This window comes from Onychomys torridus, chromosome 4 (assembly GCF_903995425.1).
Source record: "Onychomys torridus chromosome 4, mOncTor1.1, whole genome shotgun sequence".
In the NCBI taxonomy this organism is placed as follows: Eukaryota; Metazoa; Chordata; class Mammalia; order Rodentia; family Cricetidae; genus Onychomys; species Onychomys torridus.
The window spans coordinates 96,338,281-96,351,309 of record NC_050446.1 but is presented as its reverse complement, the minus strand read 5'-3'; the positions used below and the strand labels follow the sequence as shown (position 1 = coordinate 96,351,309).

At 44.0% G+C, this 13,029-nt stretch overlaps 1 protein-coding gene across 1 annotated transcript in view; it reads right to left on the bottom strand.

Annotated features, from left to right (window-relative positions):
- Window positions 1–8,136, bottom strand: part of Ctdspl2 (CTD small phosphatase like 2) — a 48,235-nt gene extending 40,099 nt beyond the window's left edge. Inside the window, exon 1 of the mRNA XM_036183882.1 lies at window positions 7,528–8,136. The gene's annotated coding sequence lies outside the window, so the exon portion shown is untranslated. The remainder of the gene's footprint in view (window positions 1–7,527) is intronic.
- Window positions 8,137–13,029: the final 4,893 nt, after the last annotated feature.

Below are 13,029 nucleotides of genomic sequence, written 5' to 3'. Positions count from 1 at the left end.
CTGATCAGGATTAGTAAAAAAGTCTAGGACTAATGAATAAAAGTGATAAAATATAAGAATGATACTTTAGGGCAGCGCTCATTTTTTTAAACATTCCAACCAGGTATCATTTAGGATTATAAAACGTTGGTTGCCCAGAAATCTAAAAACTGAGCAGTAATTTGTTCTGTAGTTACTTGATGTCCAGGTAAACAAACAGTTTACAGAGGAGGGGTGTTGGTGCCAGAGAAAGTGTTCTAAAAGTTCACTAGAAACAGCAACGTAACTCTGCTAGCTTTCTAAACCACCATATAAATTTCAGACTCACATGTATCTATCATGTTTGGAACCTCAAAATCTTTTGTTTGTTTGTTTGTTTGTTTGTTTGTTTTTCGAGACAGGGTTTCTCTGTGTAGCTTTGTGCCTTTCTTGGATCTCGCTTGGTAGCCCAGGCTGGCCTCGAACTTACAAAGATCCGACTGCCTCTGCCTCCCAAGTGCTGGGATTAAAGGCGTGCGCCCCCACCGCCCGGCGGAACCTCAAATTCTAACTTACACAAAACTAAATTCATTTTTCTCATCCCCAAAATATCTTCTTCCTGATGTATTTTTCTCCTATAGTTACCCACAACCAAGAAACCTAAACTCCATCAACCACCTAGTTGTGAAACCCTGCCCTTACCCGCTATAGTCAATTATCAAATTTGGATTTGTAACCTCTAAAATTAAATTTTCAGTCTTTCCCTTTAAATCCATCCTCTGAACTGCAAAAGTTTGCCTATTTCTCTTACCTGGTTTCATCAACTGCTTTCCAATAAAAACTAAACTCACCAGCAAATATATCACCCTACAATACGTACTACAGAGAGAGAGAGAAAGAGAGAGAGGAGAGAGAGAAGGAGAGAGAGAGGGAGAGAGAGAGAGGGAGAGAGAGAGAGAGAGAGTTGCAAATGCATCGAGGTGTTCATGTGTGCTGATGATCCTGTGTGGAGGACAGAGGTAGACATGAGGTGCATTCCTCAGTCTTTCTCCAACTTAGTAAGACAGGGTCTCACAGCACTTGGAACACACAATCAGCACCAGCAATCCCCTGTCTTAATTCCTCAGAGAGGGTCCCAGGTGCAGTCTTTCGTCCGTCCTTGTTTTTGGCCGTCATTCTCTGTAAAAGTTGCTTACACTCTGAGCTCTCTACCCACCTTTCTATCCTCTTTACCACAAATATTATTTCAACTAATTATGTAGTTAACTTCACTGTTTAAAACTCAGCCCAAGTATCATATAACCAATAAAAAACCACCCCCACACCCATAAACTTCCGTGAACCCTGAGGCCATCTCTCCATCACTCCTACCAAATCACACTAAAACTATCTCCTGTGACATACTCGATTGCACTTGACAAAGTCAGTCCCGACAGCAAGGACAGGAGGTGTAGCTCATGAGTTGAACCCTTGGTGAGCTTGCAAAGCACTGCAAAGAATTAAAACTCTTGAAGGCAATGATCTAATCCATAACTCTAAGAACTCAGTCTTCACTGAACTCAACCATAATTTTTCCCACATCTCTTAAAAAGATCACAAGAGAAAATGATATCCCTGGAACAATCAGAAGAATGTTTACAAAATGGGGTCCAACTAGCAAAAAAGTTCCCCTTCCTCGTCACAAAATTCCTGCTACCTACCAAAGCTATAATTTATTTTAAATTTTACTAATATCCTGTTTGTGCCTGAGAGTATGTATGGGTACCTACATGACACTGCACACCTATGAGGATCAGAAAACAACCCCAGGATGTGTTTGTTTTCTCCTTCTACCTTGTGGGTTCAGGGGCTCAAACTCAGCTGGTCAGACTTGGCAACAAACACCCTTACTCTCTGAGCCATCTCACTGACCCCAAGCCATTTTTGAGGCAGCCAATTACAATTATAAATTATCTTAGTTTACTAGATTACAATATTGGTACAAGTATAGGACTGGCTTTATCTAGGTGGTTCCTTCAACAATGCAGCAATTCACAATAATAGTAAAGTATCAATTCAGTCGGCAGTTTGTCATGAAGGTCTGATGTTCCTCCTGATGTCTGTTCTTAGGAAATACCACTCCAAGTTTGAGGCCCACCTGGGCTACACAGAGTGAGAGCCTGTCTCAAAACATACATGCATACATATATACTAAATAAAAATGAAAGACGAGTCACTGATCTATCCTGTCCACATTCTTGTATCTTATACAAGTCATCCTACAGCACTTTAATTAAACATTTGTTACACACTTAAGTCTCAGTGGGTAAAGGTGCTTCCTACCAAGCCTGATGACATGCGTTTGGACTCCAGAATCTACCTGGTGGTGAAAGTCAAGACCTGACTCCTACACACTGTCCTCTCACTACCACATGTACACCACAGTGTATGTGCTACACACGCACAATCACACACATGCACAGAGTAAATGAATGTAAAACTTTTTAATTAAAAAAAAAAAAAACAACCCTCAGTTTTAGAACAATGAACTTAATTTTTGGTTTTTCGAGACAGGGTTTCCCTGTGTAGCTTTGGGCCTTTCCCTGGAACTCACTTGGTAGCCCAGGCTGGCCTTGAGCTCACAGAAATCCGCCTGCCTCTGCCTCCAGAGCGCTGGGATTAAAGGCATGCACCACCACGGTGCTGTGGGATGTTCTATATGTCAAATGTGTTGCTCTGATTGGTTAAAATAAATAAAGTGCTGATTGGCCAGTTGCCAGGCAGAAAGGATAGGGTAGACGGGACAAGGAAGAGAAAAAGGCTGGGAACAGAAAGGCTGGGAGGAGACACTGCCAGCCGCCGCCATAAGAAGCAACATGTAAAGACACTGGTAAGCCACAAGCCATGTGGCAAAGTATAGACTAACAGAAATGGGTTAATTTAAGATAAAAGTAGATAACAAGAAGCCTGCCACGGCCATACAGTTAGTTTGTAAACAATGTAAGTTTCTGTGTGTTTACTTGGTTGGGTCTGAGCATCTATGGGCATGGTGGGTGAGAGAGATTTGTCCTGACTGTGTGCCAGGCAGGAAAACTCTGACTACACCACCGCCTGGCCATATTTCTTTATTTAAAAAAAAAAAAAATGAAGCCGGGCGGTGGTGGCGCACGCCTTTAATCCCAGCACTCGGGAAGTAGAGGCAAGCGGATCTCTGTGAGTTTGAGGCCAGCCTGGGCTACAGAGCTAGTCCAGGACAGGCTCCAAAGCTACTGAGAAACCCTGTCTAAAAAAAACAAAAACAAACAAACAAACAAAAAAAAATGCAGCAATTATGAAAGTGTGACTGTTAGAAATTCAACTCAAGTACTGTTAGTAACGTTCAATCTCCCTTTCTTTCAATCTATTATAGACAGCTACACATATCATGAAATACAGGATCCCAGTATAGTTAACTTTCCTATTGTGACTTTATGTCAAGATTATTTGTTGCTAGACATGGTGGCTTAAGCCTGTAATCAAAACACTTTGCGGTAGAGGCAGGAGGACCAGAAGAGGTTCAAGGTCAGCCCCTGCTACAGAGAAGATTTGAAATCTGTCTGCTCTGCCCCAAAACAAAAGAAAAAGCATTTGTCTATAACGTCTTATCCTGAGGCCACACTTAAATCTGACCATTCCTTACTGCTGGGTTCACCAAAGCACCAAAAGGCCTGGAGGCCTAAAAGTCTATGTAAATTTTACTCTCGTCATGCTTGTCCTACTAGACAATACGATCTCAACATACTTATCTCCTGGTCACAACCAGTATATAAAAATTTAACTTTCTTTGTTGGGCAATGGTGGCACATGCCTTTTATCTCAGCACTCAGAAGGCAAAGGCAGATGAATCTGAGTTTGAGGCCAGCCTGGTCTACAGAACCAAAAAGGCCAGGACTACACAAATAAACCCTCTCTCAAAAAAAAAAAAAAAAGAAAAAATTAACTTTTCTCAATTCCACTGTCTCTGAACCCTCACCTATGTGTAGTTTAACAAGCTATTCTATATGAATAAAATACAATGATATTTTTATCTAAGAATTTGTAATTTGTTTTGAGACAAGGTCTTTCTGTGTAGCCCTGGCTATCCTGGAACTTGATCTGTAGACCAGGCTGGCCTCAAACTCACAGAAAACCACCTGCTTCTTCCTCCCAAGCACTGGGAATTAAAGGTATGTGCCACTACACCCAGGTGAATTTGTATTTTCAACAATGCATTTCAGAAGGAATTCCATAAAACTGAGCATATATAAATTAAGTCAAGCATGGCAATTCTCAACAAAATCTCAACCACCTAGGTCTTTTTGTAAGATAGGTTCAATAACAATTTAATACAGTTTAAATTTTAAAATGCATTTACTCAATGGCCGTGGTGATGATCATTAGTCCCAGGACTTACAAGGCAGAGGCAAGATTATCTCTGTGAGTTCAAGGCCAGCCTGGTCTACATTCCAAGTTTCAGGCCAGTCAGAGCTATACAGTGGGACATTTTCTTTTCTTTCTTGATTTTCTCTGTGTAGCTTTGCGCCTTTCCGGGAATTCACTCTGTAGCCCAAGTTGGCCTCCAACTCTCAAAATTTGGCCTGCCTCTGCCTCCTGGGTGCTGGGATTAAAGGCATGAGCCACCATGGCCCGGCTGGGACTTTTTCTTAAGAGAAAACAACAAAACAAAAAACGAGTACTCATACAAACAGTGAATATGTGTGGCTTAGGCTAGAGCATAAGGATGTCAGGGTAAATAAGAAAAAACTGAAGTCAGAATTGTTCATTCTAGTAAGTTTCATACCTGTTAAATAGCCTAATTCTGGGACATGGTGGCACTAACCTATAGTCTCAGTGCTCCTGGCTGAGGCAGAAAGATCCGGAGTTTGAGTAAGCTTGGGCTACATAGCCAGACCCTGTCTCATTAAAAAAACAAGCAAGTAAATAAATAAACTCACCCTCAATGTAGCACAAATGACCCCCTGTAGTCAATACAGTTTAAAATGGCTTGGCAACTTTAACCAACTAAAAATTACTTAAGAGCATACCATATATGAGGTCCTCTTCACAATTTGACATTTGTGACTTAAACTATCTTCTTCCCCTTGTATTTCCATAATAACTTGATAAATTACAAATACAACCAGATGCCGCCTTTTTTCAAATTCTGGCAAATCACCATATTCTTTAACTCATCAATCAAAAGTATAGTGCTGTAACCAAGATAACTTAATTCTACTTTATTCAATCTGCAGCTACAAATCTACTGTCTAGTACATCCTTTTCACACAGGTCCAAGACTTTTAGAAACAGGGCCTTATGTAGCCCAAGCTGGTCTCCAACTTGTAATATAACAACACCTACTCAAATGAAATGTCCAAAAGGCACTAGCACACGTAGAACAGAGTATTCTAAAACACACATCTAGTCTATCTGGCATCCCTACTCAAAGTTAAGGACTACACCACCTGACAGCTCTTACATCCTTTCAAATGACGCACACAAAAGTATTAAGAATGTAAGGACTAGGGCTGGAGAGACTAGGGCTGGAGAGACAGCTCAGAGGTTAAGAGCACTGGCTGCTCTTCCAGAGGTCCTGAGTTCAATTCCCAGCACCCACATGGTGGCTCGCAACCACCTGTAATGAGATCTGGTGCCCTCTTTTGGCCTGCAGACACGCATGCAGACAGAACACTGTATACATAAAAAAATACATAAATCTTAAAAAAAAAAATGTAAAGACTAGCTCGGTAGTGGTGGCGCACGCCTTTAATCCCAGGAGGAGGGAGGCTGAGGCAGGCAGATCTCTTTGAGTTTGAGGCCAGCCTGGTCTACAAAGTGAGATCCAGGAGAGAGAAAACCTGTCTCAAAAAAGAAAAACAAACAAATGAATGTAAGGACTAATTGAATGTAGTAGTAACTAACTTGGGAAAATCCTGGAGACAGTCTACAATGCTGATTCTGCTACCTATCAACTAAATTTTATCAAAAAACTACCCCAAACATCTTAAAATACAAAGCCTGTACTAGACACATAACTTAGTCTAATTCTTCTAAGTAACATAACTGATCCCATTTTTTCAAAATAAATAGACTCAACAAGTATCTAGTATTTTTACACTTCCACTGATGAACACCCTAAGTCAAGCGATCCTAAAAAAGCAGTGAGGTTCATTTCACTTGTAAGACTAATTCACATAAGAGCTACAATTTACCTTGACTTTCTTTATGACCTTGGGCTAAGTCTTTCAAATGAGAACTATAATGATGTTTGCATGTGTCTGCTTATTACTGAAATTTAATCCTAACCTGAACATGAAGTACTAGAGGCTGGATCTATGGAGCAGAAAAATACTGACTGATAAACATTAACTGATATGTAATATAAGCCATGTTTTAATCTTCATTTTTATTAATTTAAACACCTATAATGCCCCAAATTCTACATGACCAAAACATTGAAGAAACTGAGTACCTCTTTGCATTTAGAAAGACTGAGTAAAAAACAGTTTCAAATTGCCATTTCGCTGCTTTTACAAAGATAACTGCTGGATCGCAAACAAAAATGTGTGACTTGGCATCTGATGAATCGAAGTAACAAGCAATCTACAATCTAAAAATTATGCAGATAAGCCTATCATCTCATGTCACTAATTTGTATACCGACGCAAAGGAGTAATCTTGGTACTGCCTTACTAGCATCCGAAAGATAAATTCCTGCCTTAGAGGAACATCTAAGTACATTCATCTCGGGAGTTTAGGGTCGTTTCCCAGCAGTCTCTCTCCGTAGGTTTTCCTGAGGTACTCTGGAAGTGCTTAGCATCATTCACACATTCGGCTACCACTAGGGTGAGAAGTAAATAAACACCATTTACTTATGCAATTATTTATAACAGAATCCTGGTCAAGAATGCAAAAGTAAACTCATACGGACATACCCAAAGTAAACAGCATGTTAAGTGTAATTAAGAGTCACCCTTAACTGACTACCATGGAAACCAGAGGTCTCCCCACACAGGCTGGTTTTTAACTACCACTCCTGATTTTACAAAGTAGTAATGTCAACTCCACATTTTACCAGTACAGACGACACAAGTTCCTGGAACCTCTCTCTCCAGATTCTCAAAGGATGTTTACGAGAGCTGCGCTGGAGCAACGCCCCCCAAAACACCGTACAAGAATACAACACCGAAAAAACACTACGTGGGCCCACAGGAAGGTTCGAAAAGACAATCTAACTGAATTAGCCACCAGGACCACGGGGGTCAGAGACTAGGGACGCGAGATGGGGTGGGGGGTGGGTAGCAAAGTGAAACCCAACCCCAGAAATCACAACACAGGCCGCAGCCTAGGAGCTGAAGCTGGCGGGAAGTGAGCTCCCTTTCCGTTCCCAGGGGAAAGTCCAGGCCAGAGCGGCTTCCACACTGCGGACGTACAAGGCGCCAACAGTGCATGCCTCCGGACGCGCTGGAACCGCTGAAAGCTCGGCTGGGGAAGGGGAGGAGATCCCGGCAGACGGCCCTGGAAGAGGACTGAGCTTGGGAGCCACGGCAGCGTCTGGACCCAGGGAATTACCTTCACTGTGACGACAGAAGTGTGTCCTCAGGCTCCGGCGACGGTCCCGACTGCGCAATAGGTGGTGTCTTTCCCGCGTCTCCCTCGGCAGCAACAGAATCAGCTCCTTCAGCCAGTCGCCATTTCCCGCCTACCGACCTGCTGCACCGCACGGACAGGGACCCGGATGGAAAGCGGCCTCTCCGCGCAGGCGCCCTGGCTCCCTCCTCCCCCGCCCGCCACTCTCCGTCTAGGCGGGAGGGAAGGAATGCGGGAGGCCGGGGCGGCGGAGGGGAGGGGGGTGGGGCTGGTACTTCCGTCTAGAGGCTGAAGTTTCTGCCGCCCGAGGGAACTCACCGGCGCGAACTCCTGAGCAGAAACACCACCACCACCACCACCACCACCACCACCTCCGACAAAGACAAAAAGCCAGCCCAGGGCCTCGCGCCCGAGGAGTTAGCCGGGACGCAGCTCCTGAAGCGGGGCACGGGGCCTGGGGGACGTTTGTACTTCGGGGGCCTCCGTAGCGGGCTGCAGGGTGGTCGCAGGGGGAGTAGGGAGGAAAGCGTTAGCCGCGGAGGCGGGGACGCCGGGGACGGTTTTCCCTCCCGCCGCTAACGGAACCGCCTAGGGCCGAGCGACGACGGGAGCGCGCCCTCGCCCGGGAGGCGGGGTTTAAGAACGCGCCGAGCACCCGGCGGCCAGGGGTAGAGACCGGGCGGCGGGCGGTGGGTGGAGCCGCCCGGGAGGGGCGGTGCCAACGGCTTGGCGCGCTGCAGCGGGGAGCCAGTGCCCGGCTCTCCCCGGGCCAGACCCAGCCTGGTGCCCAGGCTTCCAGCCGTTGTCGGGGATCCGCGAGGTCCCCCTTCCTGCTGGCTTTCCTAGCGGGAGCGACTGTAGCTCTGGGACCTGTGAGACAAACCCATGCCCCTCGCTTGCTCGCGAGGTGGACGGTGATCATCCCTCCTCTACGTTGAAAACGCGGATCTTTCCAAATGCGTTTCCACACGCGACTCTGGGCTCCAAGCCCGAGGAAAATGTAGCTAGCTATCTGAATCAGAGGTTCTCCACCTTCCTACTGCTGCGGCCCTTGGTGACCCCCCCTCCCCAACCATAAGATTATTTTAGTCGCTGCTTCGTAACTAATTTTGGTGCCGTTATGAATCGTCAATACCTGTTTTCCCCCACCACCACCCCCCGGGGTCGAGACCCACAGGTTGAGAACACTTGCCTAGATAGCGCTTTTAGCTTTGGATTGAAACTCTAAGCCGTTTTCATTATTCTGTAAGACGTGCTTATTGGAAACGTACTGTGTAGAAGGAATATAACAGTGAGTTAAGAAAATAATTGACTTAACACTCCACCAAAGAAAACAGGTCTAAGGGTGTGATAAAGTGAGTTGTAGAGGTGATGGGATTGCTCCAGCTACGGGGTCTGGGAGGCTTTTCATAAGAGTTAATTAAGTGAGCTGGGTGGTGGCGCACGCCTTTAAAACCAGCACTCAGGAGGCAGAGCCAAGTGCATCTCTGAGAGTTCGAGGCCAGCCTGGTCCACAGAGCGAGTTCCAGGGCAGGCTGCAAAGCTACAGAGAAACCCTGTCTCGAACCCTCCTCTCCCCCCCCCCAAAAAAAAAGAAAGAAAAATGAGAACCTGGCTCCAAAAGAAAAGGCGTGGTGGTGGAGTTAAGACATCTTTGAATGCAACATCGAATGAGAACCGATGGTGAACAGCACAGAATGAGTTGGGAGTGCGTATAGTCACAGGTTCCTGAAAGACTAACCAAAAATCAAAAGATAATTAATGGTCATCTAATGCGTATATTGGGAAAGTAATAGAATATAAACCAAACAAGTATCTCCGTTGAGTACTAAAATTACTTTGTATACATATTTGTGTGCGTGTGTGTGGGCACGCAAGCCACTGTTGAATGTGAAAGTCAGAGGACAATTCTGTGGTTCGCTCCTGCCACCTTGTGTGATCCAGAGATGGCACTCATGTCATCAGGCTCTCAATCTAAACCTTTTTCCCCCTCTTTTTCTGTGTGTATGAATGTTTCATCTGCATGTACGCTATGTACCACATGTGTGGCTGATGTCCAAGGAGGCCAGAAGAGGGCGCTGGACTTGGGAACTTTGGAAGAATAAATTAAAAACGCCTACATCAGTAGTCTGAAATGGCATGTTTTATTTAAGTTTTAGAAGCATGCAAGTTTGAAAATGCTACTTTTTCGAACTTTTTAATTTTTGTCTTAAAATTTTTAGGGGTATGGAGAAATGGCACCCTGGTTAAGAGCCCTGGCTGCTCTTACAGGCCACCAAGTTGAGGCTAAAGGCACCACTGTGTCCATTATACCACCTGGGGGAAGTGTTAGACTGTTAAATTGGTTACATTTAGAAAAGTTGCAGGTGGTAAACCCAAATGTTTTTGCAATTTATGTATTTTTTACCCTTTTGTCTTTTTGTTTGTTTGTTTGTCTTTGTTTTTGTTTTTAATCTTTTGTTTTTGAGACAAGGTTTCATGTTGCCCCAACTGGCCTCCAACTCACTCTGGACACAAGGTGGGCCTTCTGCTTCACTTCCCAAGTGCTGGGTTACAGGTGTTCTTAACCTCTAAAATCATTCCCACCAAAGAGTAGTGAATTCATTATTTCTGGCTTTCAACTTGGCTATCATTTATTTCCTCTCAGGTCTACTTCTGCTACCTCCATACCCTCCATTATCAAAGTGAATTAAATCTAAATATGAATTTCACTTAAAATTATAGGTGGTTCCATTTGTACCCTAGAATAAAGGACACAGTAAAAAGCTGTTAGATGAGATTATCTACACTCATTCAAATGAGATTATTTACAAAGAACTCAGCAAGGTGCTTTTCTTGCTTTTTTGTTTTTGTTTTTTTTGTTTGTTTGTTTTGTTTTTTCGAAACAAGGTTTCTCTGTAGCTTTGGAGCCTGTCCTGAACTAGCTCTGTAGACCAGGCTGGCCTCAAACTCATAGAGATCCACCTGCCTCTGCCTCCCGAGTGCTGGGATTACAGGCATGCGCCACCAATGCCCGGCTTTTCTTGCCTTTTAATAGGGTAGCTGCTAATGTCATTAAGCTCTGGAAATGTCCAAGCCAGGCATAGTGGTAGATGCCTTTAATCCCAGCACTCAGGCGGCAGAGGAAGATGTGTCTCTTGAGTTTGAGGATAGCCTGGTCCACATAGTGAGTTGCAGTTAAGCTTTTACATAGGAAGACCCTATCTCAAGAAAAATAACCCAGTCCAAGCCAGGGGGTGGTGGCGCATGCCTTTAATCCCAGCACTTCAGAGACAGTGACAGATGGATCTCTGTGAGTGAGTTTGAGTCCAGCCTGGTCTACAGAGTGAGTTCCAGGAAAGGCCCAAAGCTACACGGAGAAACTCTGCCTCAAAAAAAAAAAAAAAAAAAAAAAAAAAAAAAAAAAAAAAAAAAATTCCGGGCTGGAGAGATGGCTCAGAGGTTAAGAGCACTGCTTACTCTTCCAAAGGTCCTGAGTTCAATTCCCAGCAAACACATGGTAGCTCACAACCATCTGTAATGAGACCTGGTGCCCTCTACTGGCCTGCAGGTAGTACAATGTATACATAATAAATACATCTTTTTTAAAAAATCCAAAATTTTAGACTAAAAGTCTAAAAATTTGAACTGGGTACAGTTATACACCTGAATCTTACACACATGAACCTCAGCTATTTGGGAGGATGAGGAAGAAGGATAGTTTGAGGCCAGTTGGAGCAGCATGAGAGAGAGGAGACAGAGAGAGAGAGAGAGAAAGATCACTTAATTATAAAGAACTCTTCATCACAACCAGATGTGGTGGCACATACCTTTAATCCCAGCACTTAGGAGGCAAGCAGGCAGATTTCTGTGAGTTTGAGGCCAGCCAGCCTGGTCTACAAATTGAGTTCCAGGACAGGAAAAAACAAAAACAAAACAAAAACCCAAAGCTCTGCATCACACAAATACAATGCCCGATAGAAGAAAGAGAAACTAGTTAGGAACAGGAAAAGAAATATCGGGTATGGTTAAAACATAGGTTTGAAAATGCCATAATAAAACTCATTATGTATGATTAGTCTTCTGAAAAAAAAAATTAAAGGGGATTTTGTTGTTGCTGCTGATGACTTTGGCTGAGTTTCTTTGTTGTTTTTGAAACAGTTTCATTATATATCCTTGGCTGCCCAGCAACTCAGTATGTACACAAGGCTGGCCTTGAACTGAGATCTGCCTGCCTCCTCCAAGTGCTGGTATCAAGGGTATGTATCACCACATTCAGCGTTGGCTTTGGTTTTTTAAGACAGTGTCTCCGTAGTTAGATCTCGTCTCAAACTCCATACTTAGCTGAGAATGACCTTGAACTGACCCATCTGCTTCTACCGTGCAAGGGCTGAGATTACAGACATGTGCCATCATGCCTCAATTTTGAAGAAAGGTTTCTGGAAAAAAAATAACATATGATGCTGTGTGATGGTCTTTCTGTATGCTATGAATATATGTTGCTACCATTGAATAATAAAGAAGCTGTTCCGGCCTATGTCAAGATAAGTGATAACCAGGTAGGAAATCCAAAAGAGACATGGAGAAAAAAGGCAGAGTCGGGCAGACGCCATCCAGCTGCCCAAGGAACAAGATGGCAGCAGACCAAGAATGCCACAGCTGGGTGGTGACAACATGGATTGTAATTTAAGATAAAGAGCTAGTTAGCAATAAGCCTGAGCCATAGACCAAACAGTGTGTGATATTAAGCCTCTGAGTGATTATAAGCTGCTGCAAGGCTGGGCAGGACACAGAAAAGCTTCCAGTTACAATATGATATTCGTATTCACAAAATAATGCATCTCAGATCTTTATTCTGTGGTACAATTGGGACATCCTTGTTGTGGCTGTGGTCCCCAACTGGAAGCAGTATTTGGGGTGGTGCAGGCTTCTGGAGGAAATACGTCACTGGGAGTGAGCTTCGAAGGTTTATAGCTCTACCCCACTTCCTGCTTGCTCTCTCTGCTTCCTGTGTGTGGTCAAATTGTGATCAGGATGAAGTATGATCAGCTGACTTCCCAGTCCTGATGCAATGCTGTCCCCAGCACTATGGAATCTAGTCCTCTGGAAACAAGTGTGAGCTCCTCATTTGCTTTTAGTTCCAGTGCTTTATCTCAGCAACAGAAAAGCAGCTAACTCAGGACAAAACAACAAATTGCTCCAGACATCCAAAACTTTTGAATCTTCACTAACACCAAAAGTAGAAAATTCCATGGGGGTTGGGGATTTAGCTCAGTGGTAGAGTGCTTGCCTAGTAAGCACAAGGCCCTGGGTTCGGTCCTCAGCTTGGGGGTGTGTGTGTAGAAAATTCCACACTTGACCTTCATGTGACAGTCAAATTCAGGTTAACTAAAAACTTCAGGCTATGTACATAAGGTGCAGAGGAAACAAATTCTGTTTACTCTTGATCCCACCTCCACAATAACTGACACATGTGGAAATATTCCAAGACCAAAAAACCTGAAA